This window comes from Oncorhynchus clarkii, chromosome 3 (assembly GCF_045791955.1).
Source record: "Oncorhynchus clarkii lewisi isolate Uvic-CL-2024 chromosome 3, UVic_Ocla_1.0, whole genome shotgun sequence".
Lineage (NCBI taxonomy): Eukaryota > Metazoa > Chordata > Actinopteri > Salmoniformes > Salmonidae > Oncorhynchus > Oncorhynchus clarkii.
Genome location: NC_092149.1, coordinates 38,110,491 through 38,131,099, shown reverse-complemented (window position 1 = coordinate 38,131,099; position 20,609 = coordinate 38,110,491). Strand labels below are relative to the sequence as shown.

Sequence of the window (20,609 nt, the reverse complement as noted above, 5' to 3'; positions counted from 1 at the left end):
GTGTGAAAAATAGTGTGAAAAATTAAAAATTGTGTTTAATGAAATTTCCCCATACATGTAATGTACAATCCCATACATAATCAAGGCTTGGTCAATTCGTACCTCGATCAGGTCTGAGCGAACAGCGACAATGATCGGTTACACGCTTACAAACAGGTTACAAACTGTACAAATAGGTTACAAACTCTCCAAGTACTTTACATTGTCAAAATGATAATACATTGTCCTTTTCACAGTGGTGCCACTGGTCCTATCGCTTTAATACAGAGCTTCTGCTTCCTGGAAATAGTTACATTGGTCCTGAACTGACAGACAGACAGAGCATCCTATTGGTCCTTTCATCACCCGGGTTACACTGATGCAGGTACAGAGTGAGGAGAAGAGAGACGAGAGTGGGATTTCCCTACAATTGTGAGAGAAAGGCATCACTCAGGGCAAAGCTACAGACAGAGAGCCAGAGAGAGCGGTGGTGCCATCTGAGCAGACAGACAGGACGGGAAATTTCAAGCTGTTCTGCCTCCCCCTCACCAACACAAATCAGCCAACATGTGCTCAGAGAAAATCTATTTATGGTGGTGGGATAGGATGGATTCCTGTCGTGCTTGGTAGTTTTCAGTCAAATTCCTCATATAAATGACACATTACATGCCTAATGCATGAGATATTGCAGATGAGTTTGGAGTCATAGAGAGAAGGAGGCAGGTAGTGAGATAGACGGGATGCTCTGAAGGTCAGAGTTCGGTCACCGACATGTTCCAGTACGATGTCTCCTTCAACCTTTTAGCATCATGCTATCATCATTATGGGGTGGCAGGTAGCCTGGCGGTTACAGCATTGGGCCAGTCAGCGAAAGGTTTGCTGGATCGAATCCCTGAGCTGACAAGGTACAAATCTGTCGTTCTGCCCCTGAACAAGGCAGTTAACCCACTGTTCTCTGGTAGGCCGTCAATGTAAATAAGAATTTGTTCTTAACGGACTTGCCTAGTTGAATAAAGGTTACACAAGGGCTGATTGGTGTGGATGTCCCCTCCAGTGAGGTAGGGTGCCTTTTGTGTGTGTATTGATGAGCCAGCAGCCTGTATACCACCTCCTCTGTTTCTCTCACCCTCACCATTTCCTTCTCTCTCAAAATACACACACTGAGTCATACATGGACAACACACACACAATGGCCAAGTTAAAACACGGATTCAGATTATCTATACACCAACAAACAGAAACAGAAACCTCTGGGTCAAAGGCTACGCATAATGTCTGGGGCAATTCTGGGGGCTAACCAATGGCGACTTCAACTCGACTCCTCGCAGAGACCCAAGCCAGTGTGGCCGATTGTGGTTCAAAGCCGAGTCTCCCGGGTGCCTCAAATCTGTGTTACGCTGCTGAGCCTAGGCATTCACCAAACCAGAATAAATGAAGACCCACAACGTGCAGGTTGGATAGGATAAAGTTGGATGACAAACAGACAGGATCCCCCAGGCATCATTACACGGATAATAAATCCAGCACCGTTAATTACCTGACCTTTGTTCTAATCATTGCAGCTAATCTCCGTGCCTTGTTAGACCAATCCTGCTGCTTCCTCTGGATGATCTGGGCACAGGAAGTAACACGCGCTGTTCCCAGAGCGACATATCAGAGCGCGACAAGTCCAGAGATAGACAATGTGGAAGTCTGTTTCTTCTCACATAGACATCCACTATGGTCAGCAGGATCCACATAACAGCCAGAGCAGTCACAATAATACATTCCAAGAGATGCATCGACATGGGAGAGGGAGTGAGGGAAATAGAGAGGGAGTGAGGGAAATAGAGAGGGAGAGCGAGGAAGGTAGAAATAGATCATTTAAATAACATTTAGAGAGCGAGAGAGAGAGAGAGAGAGGAAGAAAAGAGAAAGAGCAGGGAGAGATAGCAAAGAGATAGAGAGAGAATGGAGATGGAGAGAGAGAGAAAGAGGAGGAAGAGAGCGTAGAGAGAGAGAAAGGGTGGATTAGAGGTGACGAGAAACGTGACTCAGGGCTGAGCTATTCGGATTGGGATGCTGAGCTGCGGGAACCCCAGCACACTGTACCCCTCTCTCCATTATTCATACTGAGAGAGAGATATAGAGTGTGTGTGTGTGTGTGTGTGTGTGTGTGTGTGTGTGTGTGTGTGTGTGTGTGTGTGTGTTTCACGAATATCCCCTATTCACAAAGTCCCATGCATGAAGCTTAGACCCACAAGGGATGTACAGTAGCTACTTACACAATACAAATACCAACACATGAGTATGCACACAGAGTCATGCATGCACGTAGACAATGTTGTCATAGCAGCAGCACCGTTGGTAACGGCAGTAACACAGCCCGAGTTATTAGGGAATACTTGCAAGTGGTGTACTTGCATGAGACAGACAGGGTGAATCACCACCCTGTGACACTACTGGAGCCAACACATGAAGGAGGAGGGATTCTAAAGATTCCTGTCGTGGATCAAGTATAATTGCCTAGTTGAAATAGCCTAGTCATATTGACATAAGGAGGAACAGTCAAGGTGACAAGAGTGTTCGTGAAAACTTGTATCGTGTGATTGTATTTTCTTGAAGAAATTTCATTGCCTAACATTTAAAACATAATGTATTCACTGGGTGGGCACTGAGCTCTTGAGATAATTTCACAAAAAGCCATAAATGGGATTATTAGCCTTGGAAGAAGCAACCAGAGCAGTATGTTATCAGTAGGGAGCCATAGAGGAAGAGCAGTGGCTGCAGGAATTGCAGTGCCAGTTAGGGAAGTGGAGGCAGTAATAGCAGCAGCCTCGGCAAGGATTACTGTAACAGTCACATCCCCATCTCCCCGCTGCACCAGACGCCACTCAACGGCACCATCATGATGCAGCAGAGAGACACATACTCAGATACACGCACATAGTTCAGTTATGTATGTACCTCGCACACACACAGACCTACACACGAACACACACACGAGCACACACACACATTATCAAACACACAGAAGTGTGTAACTAATTGACTAGCGCAGGCAGGGTGTCTGCACAGAAAGACAGTGTTAGCCCACTGAGCTAAAATGTATGCGTGTTTTCAGGATTGATTTAAGGCAAGGTTATTCATCGCACAAGCATAGGGACATGTGTCTCCACCACTAAGCATACACAAACACAGTACACATACTACACACTGCTCTATTTATAAAGCCCCGCCACCTGAGGCGTCATCGTGCAGCAGAGCGAGCAGAAGAGGAACATCACGGGTCTGACATAATCTCATCCTCTTGTTGTACTGGAAACAAAGGCAGGAAGGGGAGGAGTAGGCAGGGAAACCGGTCAGCCTCAAAGATACTACTACTCTACCTCAAATGCATCCATCGCTTACACCGGGGCTCAGTACGTCAGTCAATTAGCCACGACGTTGACTGGGACATTGCACACACACTCTGCTGTTATCATGCATGACAAGACAGAGAACGTCCAACCCCCACACTGTGGCAGTATCATCATCACACAGCCATACCGCTGCTCACGTTGTGCTTTCATCACTTATTCATCTCGGAAGCAGGTGTAGTGGTACAATGTGACTGGAACTTACGTTGAGGTTGCTTACTCTAAGCGCGGGTTCAGACCAAGGCTAAACACAGACATGGCGCTTGCTACTGATCCAATGAGCTCTCATTGGCACAGCTTTTACTGTAGAGCCATGTGTGTGTGTGTGTGTGTGTGTGTGTGTGTGTGTGTGTGTGTGTGTGTGTGTGTGTGTGTGTGTGTGTGTGTGTGTGTGTGTGTGTGCGTGCGTGCGATCTATTGACCGATATCATGTCGTTGATATCATGTCAGTGAAAACCACACCACAACACCCTGCCATACGTCCAAACTGAATCGAACAGGCCCATTTCATTCATCAATAGCTGAAAGTGATACTGGTGCCACAGGACACAAAAGGGACACACAAAGTCACACGGGCGCACACACACACACACACACACACACACACACACACACACACACACACACACACATACACATACATACATACATACATACATACATACATACATACATACATACATACATACTGTACATAGGCACACATGCATGTGCACACTCACTCACACAGTCTTTTTTTATAAACGGGTTTAGAGTACAAATGGGGATGAGCCAATACTGTTTCCTTGGCAACTAGAAATCTCTCATATTTTTGCCTGGCATCAAGGTTGCAGTAAAATACCTTTGCAGAACGTGTTACAGGTATATATTTTCACTGCAACAGTTGTAGACATAACATAGTAATGCCAGACTACACAGAAACACAAGTTTACCTGATTTTTCATGTCCCAATCTACCCCATTTCACATAACAGTGCATGACAAAGTGTATCACCAAAGGTATAAAATGCAATCCAATGGACAATACAAATGGATTCGAAAAAATAATGATTTCAATATATGCCATGCCCTCTCTTCAGTATGTCCATATTGATTGGAGTCAGATACACCGGAAAATCAAACCATTTAACCAAAGCATGTCAAAGGTCCTGTCTCCGGGAGTGGTCTAGTATCTGTTAGAGGCATGCACAGTAAGATCATGTTCCACTGCACATGAATGGACCATGAAAGGCCCATGTTATTTATAGACCTCTTCCCCGAGCAGAACAGGTCAAATTACCCAGAAACCCCCCCTGGCCAGCCGATTGCAAGCATATCAGCCAAGAGAGAACCAGCGTAATCCAGAGCAGACAACGAGAGGACAGGGACATTGGGGAAAGAGAGACACACATTTGAGGAATAAATCTGTCACTGTCACTTCCAGAGCACTCTGATTTTAATCCCTTGTGTGTACCACTGTGAATCACGTACATTATCCCATTCTGTACATCCTACTATCCGACACCTACCCTACCACCCTCACTCCCTAAGCACCATAGTGACCATACATTCAGCCTACCACCTCTCCCTAAGCATCCGACACTCTGCCTACTCCCACTTCCTACATGTCCTACTATCCCTTCACTCCCGATGGGTCTAAATCCTCTCCTCCTCCCCCTTCACCATCCCCATGGGGCTGTCCTGCCCCGGGTTCCCTTCTCCTCCCCCTTCACCATACCCATGGGGCTGCCCTGCCTGGGTTCCCTCCTCCTCCCCCTTCACCATCCCCATGGGGCTGCCCTGCCCCGGGTTCCCTCCTCCTCCCCCTTCACCATCCCCATGGGGCTGCCCTGCCCCGGGTTCCCTCCTCCTCCCCCTTCACCATCCCCATGGGGCTGCCCTGCCTGGGTTCCCTCCTCCTCCCCCTTCACCATCCCCATGGGGCTGCCCTGCCCCGGGTTCCCTCCCCTCCCCCTTCACCATCCCCATGGGGCTTCCCTGCCCCGGGTTCCCTCCCCCTCCCCCTTCACCATCCCCATGAGGCTGCCCTGCCCCGGGTTCCCTCCACCTCCCCTTCACCATCCCCATGGGGCTGCCCTGCCCCGGGTTCCCTCCTCCTCCCCCTTCACCATCCCCATGGGGCTGCCCTGCCCCGGGTTCCCTCCTCCTCCCCCTTCACCATCCCCATGGGGCTGCCCTGTCCCGGGTTCCCTCCTCCTCCCCCTTCACCATCCCCATGGGGCTGCCCTGTCCCGGGTTCCCTCCTCCTCCCCCTTCACCATCTCCATGGGGCTGCCCTGCCCCGGTTTCCCTCCTCCTCCCCCTTCACCATCCCCATGGGGCTGCCCTGCCCCGGGTTCCCTCCCGGGTGCTTGTAGCAGTGCCCCTGGGAGCAAAGCGGTGAGGCTCCAGGGTGAATAAACAGGAAACACAAGCGTCCCTAAATTATTGTAGCTCAGTGGGCTAGCACAGTGTTTAGCTCAGCAGACTAATAGTCTTTAGCTCAGCAGGCTAAAAGTCTTGTGGCCTGGGTTTGAGCGCTGGTCAGTCACAGAAGCAGCAAAACAACTATTCGTCATAGGCCTGCTGGTCTATATCTGTGCTAGAGCAGTAGGTCATGTTTCAATGGGATTTCAGAATGTCTGAGAATACGTATATGTGACCAGTCTAAGCCTAAACTAACCACAGATCTCCTGGAGCATTGCTATGAGCTACACCCCAGACGTAACCGAAAGTTTGCTGGATCCAATCCCTGAGCTGAGAAGGTCCAAATCTGTCCTTCTGCCCCTGAGCAAGGCAGTTAACCCACTGTTCCCCTGGCGCCGATGACGTGGATGTCAATTAAGGAAGTCACCCACACCTCTGATTCAGAGGGGTTGGGTTTAAATGCAGAAGACATATTTCAGTTGAATGCATTCAGTTGTACAACTGACTAGGTATCCCCTTTCCCTTCCATAACAGGACTTAATATCCATAAAACCAGGGCAATAGCACTACCAGTGTTAGTATTTTTTATTTTAACTAGGCAAGTTAGTTAAGATTTTTATTTTATTTACAATGATGGCCTACCCAAACAACGCTGGGCCAATTGTGCACCGCCCTATGGGACTCTCAATCACAGCCTGTTTTGATACAGCCTAGAATTGAACCAGGGTCTGTAGTGACACCTCTAGCACTGAGCTTAGACCTTAGACTGTTGCACCACCCGTGGCGCAGCTGTAGATGCAGCACAATAGTTTGAATAAAGGGAGCATGTTATTTTACCACAGTATTAACGGTCTCAATTTTATATTCCTCTTTCTCTCTCTATCCTTCTTCTGTCCCTCTTCTCACTGCAGCACACTACTAGCACTGCATAATCTCACTGTTCTCCACTGGGAGAAAATGAATAGGGGTGGGGTAAGGATGAGGGGAGAGAGAGCCTAACAAGCAGCAAGGAAAAGATGGAGAAAAATGGAAAGTGCACAAGGAAGTTGGGGGGGCGTAGCTGCACCACGTAGCACGACCTCTCCCTCTTATTTATTCTTACTATACTAACACTCCATACATCTCACAAAGTGAGCTTGCTCAATCTAGTCTCTCGTTGCTCCACCTTGCCTCTCTTTGACTCTCCCTCTGCCACGACAGATTAATGTTTTCTCTCATTCTACTCCGAAGGAGATCTTCACTCTCCATTAACGAGCTGATAGGACTTAAAATGTGGGAGCAACATAGTACATAAATACAGCTCCTTTACTCATACAATGGCAAGAAAAATAATGTGAACCCTTTGGAACTACCTGGATTTCTGCATAAATTGGTCCTAAAATTTGATATGATCTTCATCTAAGTCACAACAACAGACAAGCACAGTGTGCTTAAACTAATAACACACAAAATATTGTATTTTTCTCATCTACGTGGAATACATCATTTAAACATTTGTGTAGGTTGGAAAAAGTATGTGAACCCCTAGGCTATTGACTTCTCCAAAGCTAATTGGAGTCAGGAGTCAGCTAACCTGGAGTCCAATCAATGAGATGAGATTGGATATGTTGGTTAGAGTTGCCCTGCCCTATAAAAAACATGGACACAATTTGAGTTTGTGATTTACAAGAGGCATTGCCTGATGTGAACCATGCCTTGAACAAAAGAGATCTCAGAAGACCTAAGATTAAGAATTGTTGACTTGCATAAAGCTGGAAAGGGTTACAAAAGCATCTCTAAAAGCCTTGATGTTCATCAGTCCATGGTAAGGCAAATTGTCTATGAATGGAGAAAGTTCAGCACTGTTGCTACTCTCCCTAAGAGTGGCCGTCCTGCAAAGAAGACTGCAAGAGCACAGCGCAGAAGGCCCAATGAGGTTAAAAATAATCCTAGATTGTAAGCTAAAGACTTACATAAATCTATAGAACATAATACCATCTCTTTTGATGAGTCCACGATACATAAAACACTAAACAAGAATGGTGTTCATGGGAGGACACCACGGAAGAAGCCACTGCTGTCCAAAAAAAACATTGCTGCACGTCTGAAGTTCGCAAAAGAGCTCCTGGATGTTCCACAGTGCTACTGGCAAAATATTCTGTGGACAGATTAAACTAAAGTTGAGTTGTTTGGAAGGAACACACAACACTAGGTGTGGGGAAAAAAAATGCACAGCACACCAACATCAAAACCTCATCCCAACTGTAAAGTATGGTGGAGGGAGCATCACGGTTTGGGCCTGCTTTGCTGCATGCTATCATCGACGTAAAAATGAATTCCCAAGCTCATCAATACATTTTACAGGAGAATGTAAGGCTATCTGTCCGCCAATTGAAGCTCAACAGGAGTTGGGTGATGCAACAAGACAACGACCCAAAACACAGAAGTAAATCAACAACAATACACCTTCTGGAGTGGCCCAGTCCTGACCTCAACCCGATTGAGATGCTGTGTCATGACCTCAAGAGAGAGGTTCACACCAGACATCCCAAGAATATTGAAGAATAACTGAAACAGTTTTGTAAAGACGAATGGTCCAAAATGTATCCTGACCGTGCAGGTCTGATCCACAACTACGGTTGAGGTTATTGCTGCCAAAGGAGCAGCTATTAAATCAGGGTTCACATACTTTTCCCACCCTGCACTGTGAATGTTTACACGGTGTGTTCAATAAAGACATGAAAACGTATATTTGTTTGTGTTTTATTAGTTTAAGCAGACTGTGTTTGTCTATTGTTGGAACTTAGATGAAGATCAGATCAAATGTTACGACCAATTTATGCAGAAATCCAGGTAATTCCAAAGGGTTCACATATTTTTTTCTTGCCACTGTAACTACAGTCAGGGGAGTTTTTCCTGGTTTGTTCACATAGTCAGGAAAAACTCAGGGCCCTACACATGACCTAGATTGTACTGAATAAGGGGCAGGGAGGACCTGATCCCCCCTGAACACACTGTTCATGGAGTATGTGACCCGTTTCAAGAAGATAGGTGTATGTCTGGGGTGGCAGGTAGCCTAGTGGTTAGAGTGTGGGGCCAATAACTGAAAGCTTGCTGGATTGAATCCCGAGATGACAAGGTAAAAATCTGTCATTCTGAATAGGGCAGTTAACCCACTGTTCACTGGTAGGCTGTCATTATAAAATGTAACGGTTCTCTTGTGGTGAAGGAGAGTCGGACCAAAATGCAGCGTGTAGATTGCGATCCATGTTTAATGAACGAACGTAAAAACACGAATCAATAACAAACACTACAAAACAAAGAACTTAACGAAAACCGAAACAGCCTATACTTGTGTAAACTAACACAGAGACAGGAACAACAACACATAGGACAATCACCCACGAAACACTCAAATAATATGGTTGCCTAAATATGGTTCCCAATCAGAGACAACGATACACACCTGCCTCTGATTGAGAACCACTCCAGGCAGCCATAGACTTTGCTAGATAACCCCACTAAGCCACACACCCAACACCCCACAAAACCCCAAGACAAAACACACCACAATAAACCCATGTCACACCCTGGCCTGACCAAAATAAATGAAGAAACACAAAAATACTTTGACCAGGGCGTGACAATAAATAGGAATTTGTTGTTAACTGACTGACTTCCCTAGTTAAATAAAAATGTTTGCATGCCACTACTTCACAGGAGAGATACTTGGAAAACAATGTTTTATCAATATGGAATATTTGAACTTTCATGTGCCTTAATACCAAACTTGTATGCCATCTGTAAATATAAATAAAATTGTTAAATAACGATCCTAGTTAGTTTAGACATGGGAAAAATACAGGAACCTTCCCGCTAGCCATGATTGGCTGAGATAATGGATGGGCTGGAAATGCCGAGAGATGAGTTCGGATTGGTTTGCCATGTAGCATGCTTCTTTCTATAACATGAGCTGCTCAGTATGTGTGGATAACACTTTCTACTACGCCTTTATTTGAAAGACATCATGAAGAACTGCTAAAGTGTTGCTACTGCTCTCAACATAGCTGCCCTGAATTTAACAGGCGCTATCGACAAAGATCAGTGGGAAAAAGTTATGATGGACTACTTTCTGGAGGACGATCGTGCCATGCTGGCACTCTCTGACTCTGAAAATGAATCAGACGATGAGGAAATCCCTGATTTCCATGATGTGTATGATCTGTGTAGTAATATTAATCATCTCTCAGAAAGCCATTTGCATGGCTAGTTATGGCCTAATTGGTTAGGTAGTTGGTTAGCATTAGCTACCTGCAGATTCATGCATGGTGCATGGGATTATGGTTCATTGTTTAGCTAGCTAGCTACATGTCTAAACAAAAGACTCCCCTATACAAGTAACCATTTCACTGTATCATTTACATATTTTGCATCCTCTGCATGTGAAAATGAACTTTATTTTATTTGATATAGTACATGTTAACCAGAGATGGTAATGTGAAGAACAACATGACCTGCACCAAAGTTAGATTAGGATATTGGCCAAGGACTAGATCAAGTGTATTTGTACTACTACTTTTTGCTACTACTTTTAGTCTTGAAACATGTGGTTGTTTACTACACTACCTTATTCACTCTGTTTAGCACATGGCCTCATATGTGAATCCTTAAAGAGATGGGTGGGGCTAAGGTTTAAAATGGCGTGAACAATGCTGAATGGGTGTAGACAAAGAAGAGCTCTCCAGTAGGTGTACCAAAACATTTAAGGTCCATTTTCTCAATAGTGGCATTACAAGTTCATTCACTTTCAAAGCAGAATAACTTTCCCATTGTTCCTCAACTGCAGTGTATGATATACCATCATCTATTTCTGACTCTCTAATTTTATTAAATGTAACAATGTACTACATAAAACCTGTTAATTGGAATGACTGTTGATTTAGATTTAGGCAGTGCAGGTGATAATTAACAGTACTGGTGATAATTAACATCATACACACACACACACACCAACACACAGATGGGTATTCTGCTACAAATGACTGTTGGATGTCATGATAGAAGATATAATCATTAATATTGACTGCGTGTGTGTGTGTTGTTGACTGCGTGTGTGTGTTGTTGGTGTATGTACGTGTGTGCGTGTGTGTCCATAACCCTGCTCTTGACTCATGTACACTCCTCAAACAGCTGTTGTAGCAGGGTGTCACGCCCTGGCCATAGAGAGGCTTTTTATTCTCTATTTTGGTTAGGCCAGGGTGTGACTAGGGTGGGCATTCTATGTCCTTTTTTCTATGTTTTGTATTTCTATGTCTTGGCCTGGTATGGTTCTCAGTCAGGGACAGCTGACTATCGTTGTCTCTGATTAAGAACCATACTTAGGTACCCTTTTCCCGCACCTGTTTTGTTGGAAGTTAACTTTGTAGTTGTTCAGGGCACATAGCCCAAAGCTTCACGGTTAGTTTTTTTGTTCTTCGTTTTGTCAGCGTCATTTTTAAATAAAGTTAAAATGTACGCTTACCATGCAGCACCTTGGTCCAGTCCTTCAGCCAGCCGTGACACAGGGCAAGAGGATGGAAGCCATATTGTTAAAACCGCATTGCATAAAGATGGTGGTTCTTCTGAGCAGCAGGGTGGGAGGTCTCCTCCTTCTGAACCATCTAATTTGGCAGTAATCCAAATCCTGCCAGTGCACTACCTCCCTCTGGGCTCAGGCTAAGGCTGTCCTTCTCATCCTCTTACTAGAGCCGTAACCTTTGAAGTCAGCATGAAAACCATCCGTTTTTCTGACCATAGGGACCAAAAAACACGGTAGAAGCTAAAATTCCAACATGGCCGCAAATAAACAAGTTGATCTGAGAGTCACGAAGAGGTTCAAAGTTGCCCAAGACTTGTGCCCAGGCAACTGGGGGCCATTGTAACATCTGCTCCCAACTCACAAACACGTAGATCCCCTGAACGCAGCTCACTCTCCAGCCCACTGTCCAGCTCACACTCTGAAACACGTAGATCCCCTGAACGCAGCTCACTCTGCAGCCCACTGTCCAGCTCACACTCTCAAACACATAGATCCCCTGAACGCAGCTCACTCTCCAGCCCACTGTCCAGCTCACACTCTCAAACACGTAGATCCCTTGAACGCAGCTCACTCTCCAGCCCACTGTCCAGGTCACACTCTCAAACACGTAGATCCCCTGAACGCAGCTCACTCTCCAGATCCCAATCACTGGAATTCTGATCAGGTATGACATTATCCACACACTATTTATTTCAGTTCTTTCCACCCCATCATTGTGAGGTATTGTTTGTTTTGTGACACACTTCTAGCCGGAGCTCTGTTTTTCCCGTGATTTAATCCTCCCGTGTATGATAGTTTTTGCCTGCCTCACTAACAACGCATTTTGCATAATGCATAATGTTGTTAGATCTTGTGAGGGGTTCAGATCACAGACCTGCAATAATATTTTTTTTAAAAGTACGTATATACAATTTTTTTTAAACAATTAAAAAATATATATATATATTATTTGTCTTGTCTGTCCCATCTCCTAGCCCCTCCCCCTTTTAGTATGTGCCTCCCATTCCTATTCCCCACTCCCTCCTCCCTCCCCCTCCCCACCTCCCTCTCTCCCCCCATGAGCTCATGTTGGGGACATATCTATGCATAAAACAAAATATCATGGGTAACTCATCTTATGTTTCCAAAAGAATTGTGGGACCAAGGCACACATGAATAGAATCAGCCTGCATGCATCGATACTCTATACCGACATTCAAAATACAATTGATAAATTCAAACAATTCTACATTTTCGACTACTCTATTGAATGTATCTAATGTTGTTTCCTTGGCACTGTTCACACGAGCTATAGGGAAAGAACGTCAAGGACGTTTTGTAGCCATTGCGTTATGTGGAGGCTTGCGTCTGGTCACTAACGTTCTTCTTGCCGCAGTCAGTCCAGACAACCATTCTCGTTTCCGGGGTACTGTGAAAGTCAATGAAGTGTCATCGTTCAACAATAAAATACTGGGGAGATGGGGAAGGATAGCACCAACTATGCTCGACACAGACCTGGCAACCTGTGACTATAAAGTCTTACACTGTGGCAGTCCCACATCATGTGCATGTAGGTTCCAAAACTCAGTGAGTGGATGGAATGGTGTTCATAAGTGCGCATAGCGGTTCTTAACCGCAATTTTTTTTTTAAATGACACACCAAATTACACATATGTTTTTAGGTCATGAAAGGATAATAAACCTTGTCTTGTCTGTCCCATCTCCCATCTCATTCATTATGTCTGAAAATCTATGAATTGTTTGTTCAGACCATTGTTTAAAAACAATAGGTTTCCCTCCCAAAAGTAGGGAGTTATTTCTAAATAGTGGTGTTTGGGTACGCCATTGCACTTCCCAATTACCAATTTTTTCGATTTGTTGCCAGGTCTGTATTGTGTGGGAGATGATTGGTTCTAACTGAGTACAGCAAAACTTAGGAAATAAGGAAGAGAATAGTGTATCTCTCAATGTAAATGGTGACACTATATTTTCCTCAATTTCCAACCAAGGAAGACATTTATCTTGATCAAACCATTTCTTAAGTGGGCGACGCACTAGAGACAAAGTATATTACTTGAAGTTGGGTAATCCTAGACCACGAAATCGTTGGATTGCTGGAGTGTAGTCATTTTAATTCTGGGACATTTCCCTTTCCACATAAAATTCAAGACTGAACTTTTCATATTTTCCCAGTACCCTAATGGCGTGGGCAAAGGAAGATTGCCAACAAAGAAATTGAGTCGAGGCAAGACATTCATTTAAACTTTTGAAATTCGACCTGATAAAGTTCATCTTAGATTAAACCATCTGTTGAGATCTGCTGTAATTGCAGCTGGGACTTGTTTGTAGTTCTTCTAAACAATTTGATATAGAGAAGGAAAAATGTCAATGCCTTGGTATTTAAAATGGGTCACAATTGGTATCTTCAATTCTATATTGAGGTTGAACATTGCTTCGTTAAGTGGAAGCAGAGATGATTTAGTGAGGTTAATCTTACAACTTCATATACATGTCAGAGCAAAAACCAAGCCATGAGGTCAAAGGAATTGTCCATAGAGCTCCGAGACAGGATTGTGTCGAGGCACAGATCTGGGGAAGGGTGAGAAAAATGTCTGCAGCATTTAAGGTCCCCAAGAACACAGTGGCCTCCATCATTCTTAAATGGAAGAAGCTTGGAACCGTCAAGACTCTTCCCAGAGGTGACCGCCCAGCCAAACTGAGAAATCGGGGGAGAAGGGCCTGGGTCAGGTAGGTGACCAAGAACCCGATGGTCACTCTGACACAGCTCCAGACTTCCTCTGTGGAGATGGGAGAACCTTCCAGAAAAACAACCATCTCTGCAGCACTCCACCAATCAGACATTTATGGTAGAGTGGCCAGACGGAAGCCACTCCTCAGTAAAAAGCACATGACAGTCCACTTAGAGAATGCCAAAAGGCACCTAAAGGACTCTCTCTCAGACCATGAGAAACAAGATTCTCTGGTCTGATGACACCAATTTTGAACTCTTTGGCCTGAATGCCAAGCGTCTGGAGGAAACCTGGCACAATCCCTACGGTGAAGCATGGTGGTGGCAGCATCATGCTGTGAGGATATTTTCAGCGGCAGGAACTGGAAGACTAGTCAGGATTGAGGGAAAGATGAATAGTGCAAAGTACAGAGAGATCCTTGATGAACACCTGCTCCAGAGGGCTCAGGACTTCAGACTCAGGCGAAGGTTCACCTTCCAACGGGACAATGACCCTAAGCACACAGCCAGGGACAGGTCTCTGAACGTCCTTGAGTGGCCCAGCCTGAGCCCGGACTTGAACCTGATCTAACATCTCTGGAGAGATCTGAAAATAGCTGTGCAGCAACGCTCCCCATCCAACCTGACAGAGTATGAGAGGATTTGCAGAGAAGAATGGGAGAAACTCCCAAAATACAGGTGCGCCAAGCTTGTAGGGCCCTACCCAAGAAGACTCAAGGCTGTAATCGCTGCCACCAAAGTACTGAGTAAAGGGTCTGAATACTTATGTAAATGTGATATTTATATATTTATTTTTTGCCCCAAAAATGTAAACCCTGTTTTTGCTTTGTCATTATGAGGTATTGTGTGTAGATTGATGAGGAAAAAACACAATTTATTCCATTTTAGAATAAGGCTGTAATGTAACAAAATGTCTAAAAAGTCAAGGGTTCTGAGTACTTTCCAAATGTATGTCATCTGCATATAATGAGATTTGGTGGTCCGTGTCCTCAACTGATATTTGCCCTATATCTTGGGATTGACATATCTTTTTAGCTAAAGGCTCCAGTGATAGGGCAAATAGGAAACTGGACGCTGGACAGCCTTGACGAGTTTCCCATTTGATGGCGAACTGTGAGGAGCATTTATTGCTCATCAAGAACATCGCAAAGGGGTTACGATACATAGTCATAAATATTTAGCCAAATACCATTATTTTCACAGACTACCAGAGACGGTCAAAGGCCTTCTCCGCATCAATTCGCATGACCGCACAGGGGGATGGTATATTAGGAGCCATGTGCATTATCCATAGGAGACGTCTCCGATCGTCTGACGCCAGTCTATGTTTGAAAAAACCTGTTCGATCAGGATTAACTAGGTTGGGCAAATGGTTTTAAGACGTTTGGCTAGAACCTTTGCGTACAATTTCATGTCACTGTTAATGGGGGAGAGAGGCCTATGACTTGGATAGAGAGTTGTATCTTTACCATTTTTTTTTATGTAACAGAGAGATAATTGCAGTATTAACATCACTAGTGAAAGGCCCAGTTGAATAGATGTTTGTACCATTTCTGATAATATCGAGCCAAGTTCAGACCAAAAGCTTAAATAGAATTCCGGTGGGATGCCATCCCATCCAGGGGATGCCATCCCATCCAGGGGATGCCATCCCATCCAGGGGATTTGCCTCAGTTAGTGTCTTTTGATGCATCGTGCAGTTCATTGAGCATTACACTACTGTAGGTGCATTTAGAGTGTGTACCATCGAAGGAGAGTTGCGGTAGATTCAAGCCCTCGAAAAAGGGTCTCTTGCTTCCTGCTGTATTTTGTACTTCAGAACTGTGTACTTTTTTCATAACACATGTTTTTTCAATGTAAATTGATTGACGGTGAATCATGCAAGAGAACACACGTCAGACTGAATGGAAACAATGTTAGCAAGACTATCACTATAAGGTCATTTACTAGCTAAGAGGAAGCTAGGTCTATCACCGTCGACATAGTCAGTTCGTCTGACTCTGTGAATTAGAAATTCTGCTCTTGATCTGGTTAAGGAATTTAACTCAGATATGATGATTAATAATCATCTCTCCTTCTCTGCGGAGAAACTGTTCTGCTGTTGAAGAGTTAGTGAGGATAAAGTGAGACTTGTTGAGACTTGTTCAAACCAGAAGCAAATGCTATTGTATTGTTTCTAATGAGCCCTTTAAAGGCATCCCACAGGAATCCATTGTCATTCACAGACTCTTTGATGAGGAGGATAAATTCATGTAAATCAGACATGAATTGACTACAGAAATCTTTTTTTTTAAGAGAGTGAGATGTGTTTGCATATGTTTGCGTGATGATCAGATATAGACATACAGTATGCACAATTTCCACCTTTGTACAAGATGCAATGACTGTGATGAAAGTAATATGTAATCAATCCATCCTTAAAATTATCTGTGCCTAGCTGAGTAAAAAGTATATTCTTTCAGTTGTGGATTATGCACATATTGTATATCTACTAGTGAAAAATCAGAAACTATATTTTGCTATGCTATTTTTGCTAAGTGGCTAGTGGTGCAGTACCAGATTTGTTAGATTTATCCATTGTCGGGTTTACGATTGTATTCATGTCACCACCTAAGACCACATGGAAATCAGATATTCCAGCAACGATTATGTGTAGAGAAACAAAAAAAATGAATAATCGTAAGTATTGGGGGCATATGCAGAAACAAAAATATACACAGTACCAGTCAAAAGTTTGGACACAACTACTCATTCAAGGGGTTTTCTTTATTTTACTATTTTCTACATTGAATAATAATAGTGAAGACATCAAAACTATGAAATAACACATGGAATAATGTAGTAACCAAAAAAAGTGTTAAACAATTCTAAATATATTTTAGATTTTAGATTCTTCAAAGTAGCCACCCTTTGCCTTGATGACAGCTTTGCATACTCTTGGCATTCTCTCAACCAGCTTCATGAGGAATGTTTTCCAAAAGTCTTGAAGGAGTTCCCACGTATGCTGAGCACTTGTTGGCTGATTTTCCTTCACTCTGCGGTCCAACTCATCCCAAACCATCTCAATTGGGTTGAGGTCGGGTCATTGTGGAGGCCAGGTCATCTGATGCAGCACTCCATCACTCTCCTTCTTGGTCAAATAAACCATGCACAGCCTGGAGATGTGTTGGGTCATTGTCCTATTGAAAAACAAATGATAACCAGATGTAATGGTGTATCGCTGCAGAATGCTGTGGTAGCCATGCTGGTGAAGTGTGCCTTGAATGCTAAATAAATCACTGACAGTGTCACCAGAAAAGCACCCCCACAACATCACACCTCCTCCCCCATGCTTCATGGTGGGAACCATACATGTGGACATCATCCGTTCACCTACTCTGTGTCTCACAAAGACACAGCAGTTGGAACCATAAATAACTGCAGTTAACTCTAATGAACGTATCCTCTGCAGCGGTAGATAACTCTGGGTCTTCCTTTTCTTGTGGCAGTCCTCATGAGAGCCAGTTTCATCATACTGCTTGATGGTTTTTGGCGACTGGTTTTTGGCGACTGCATTTGAAGAAACATTAAAAGTTCTTGAAATCTTCCGGATTGACTGACCTTCATGTCTTAAAGTAATGAGTAATGATGGACTGTAATTTCCCTTAGCTTTTTTGAGCTGTCCTTGCCATAACATGGACTTGGTCTTTAATAACCAAATAGTGCTATCTTCTGTATACCCCCCTACCTTGTCACAACAAAACTGATTGGCTCAAACGCATTAAGAAGGAAAGAAATTCCACAAATGAACTTTTAACAAGGCACACCTATTAATTAAAATACATCCTAGGTGACTACATCATGAAGCTAGTTGAGCGAATGCCAAGAGTGTGCAAAGCTGTCATCAAGGCAATGCGTGGCTACTTTGAAGAATCTCAAATATAAAATAGATTTTGATTTGTTTAACACTTTTTTGGTTACTACATGATTCCATATGTTATTTCATAGTTTTGATGTCTTCACTTATTATTCTACAATGTAGAAAATAGTCAAAATAGAGAAAACCCCTTGAATGAGTAGGTGTGTCCAAACTTTTGACTGGTACTGTACATTTGCCAGAAAACATTTCTTTCACATAGGCAATCCTCCCTTCTTGACCATTGAAACTTGAGATTACGGCCAAAAACAACCATTACCACTTTTGTTTTATTATTAACAGAAGAAAAGGCAGCCACCTTGAAGTTGTTGTTTTCTATTGTGCTTATATCATCCTTCCTTATATGAGTTTCCTGGAGCATGGCAATATCTACTCCTTTCCTATTCATAATATCAAAACAAATAGTACGCTTTGATTTCTCCTCTTATGCCCTGTAAATTACAAGAAAGCACAGTTAGCTTAACCATTAAACATCTGGAAAATACTTTGTTGCAAATGTAGTAATGAGTACAATCCCATTTTAAAGTAAATAAAAAGTATAGAATACAGAATCAAATACAGTATGTAAAAAAGAGCCCTGCCAGATCGCAACTCATATAAACCACCCCCTTTCCCTCTCCTACCCTCCCACCAAAAAGTGAATACACGTGATTATATTGCATTTGTATTAGACTTATATGTACTATTTTGTGTGTGTGTGTGTGTGTGTGTGTGTGTGTGTGTGTGTGTGTGTGTGTGTGTGTGTGTGTGTGTGTGTGTGTGTGTGTGTGTGTGTGTGTGTGTGTGTGTGTGTGTGTGTGTGTGTGTGTGTGTGTGTGTGTGAACCTGTTGTGTATTCACTGGAGAACATTGTCCCTTAGAGCTAGTCAGTGGGCGACATCACATACACTCAAAGCACTAAACGAGAGCGACTGGCTATGAAGAGCAGAGGACACTGAGTCAGCACTTTCCGAGATGTCAAAAGATTGCTGACACATCATTGGCCGGGGGTGGACTTTCCAATCGCCCAATCCCATGATTAAGTGGAGTACATAAATATGCTTTACTCCCAGACTCAAGGAGGATGGATTGGGTGGTTAGATTTTTCCTAGTGGGGTTTTGAGTTATGTATTGCCCAGGTCACTCTTGGTTTTCATATTGATGAGAAACTATAGCCTTAGGTTACCTAGCTGGCACAGTATTGGGCTACCATCCAGGCAAGCAGACTCTCTTGGCCTAATTGCCACAGACTGATCACGAATGGTTCTGTATGGAGAAAGCGTGGCAAACAAGCCATCTGCCATCATGGATAATGTCGGCCTGATGCAAATCAGAGGCCTTTGAATTAAATTGATCTGGTGCCTGGGAACCCCTGACAAAGATTCTCTCAGGTACAGTAGGTGTGAATGATCTTTAAAATGCTTACACATAATCACATACAGGGGTATACATCTAGTATACAAAGCATTAAGAATACCTGCTCGTTCCATGACATAGACTGGCCAGGTGAATCCAGGTGAAAGCTACATGATCCCTTATTGATGTCACTTGTTTAATCCAATTCAATCAGTGTAGATGAAGGGGAGGAGACCGGTTATAGAATGATTTTGAAGCCTTGCGACAATTGAGACATGGATCGTGTATGTGTGCCATTGAGAGGATGAATGGGCAAGACAAAAGATTTAAGTGCCTTTGAACAGGGCCTTTGAACAGGGCGCACCATTGTGCTCACTGATGGATTTTTCACCTTCAACAGTTTCCTGTGTGTATCAAGAATGGTCCACCACCCAAAGGACATCCAGCCAACTTGACACAACTGTGGGAAGCATTGGAGTCAACAGGGGCCAGGATCCCTGTGGAACGCTTTCAACACCATGTAGAGTCCACGCCCTGGCAAATTGAAGCTGTTCTGAGGGCAAAAGGTTGGGGGTACAACAAGGTGTTCCTAATGTTTGGTATACTCAGTGTATATTGGGGATTTCAGACATGTAATAAAATACAACTCTGAAACTAAGAACTAAATTCAAGACATCAGGTTTCCTATGTTACTGTAAGGCAAAACCCGCAAAAAAAACTCTTATTCTCCTCACCATCAAAAAAAGTGGGGCTTTGATACTAGACACAGCTTCTAAATCGGGGTTAAGGGCTGACAGACAGTGCCACTCCGCCTCCTGTACCTACTCAAACTGGCCTGGTCCCCAGATACAGGCCTGTGTTACTGGTAGTGACAACAGGACCTTTGACCTTTTGCAATATTCATTTAGCAGCATTGGAGCAGGAATCCATTATTCAGACTGAGATAGAGGCCATGATCCAATGCTTTAAAAACACAGCCTTCCTTCCTTCTTTCCTTCCTTCCTTTCTTATTTGAGGTAATCCCTGATCTAACGAAAATTGCTAAGTGTAAGCCATGGTTCTATCCCATAGCTTCCACCATTCCAACCATATCAGATCACTTATTTCTCAGATGAGGGTGGAAGGAGGGATGTAGAGAGTAGCAGGGGTAGGAGGCTGGTGGCTCTGTTCTGTTCAATGTCCTGGCTCGGAGTTGACTACTTCTAGTCTAACTGCACAGCAGGCATCACTATTGATCGGTGATGCCTGGCAAGGGGCCTGGATAGTCTGGCTAAAGCAAAACTTGACTTGT

The 20,609-nt window shown here is 43.8% G+C and overlaps 1 protein-coding gene across 1 annotated transcript in view; it reads right to left on the bottom strand.

Annotated features, from left to right (window-relative positions):
- The window catches only part of LOC139394729 (clathrin coat assembly protein AP180-like), a 51,349-nt gene that overhangs the window by 29,390 nt on the left and 1,350 nt on the right, over window positions 1-20,609 (bottom strand). The gene's annotated exons all lie outside the window — the stretch shown is intronic.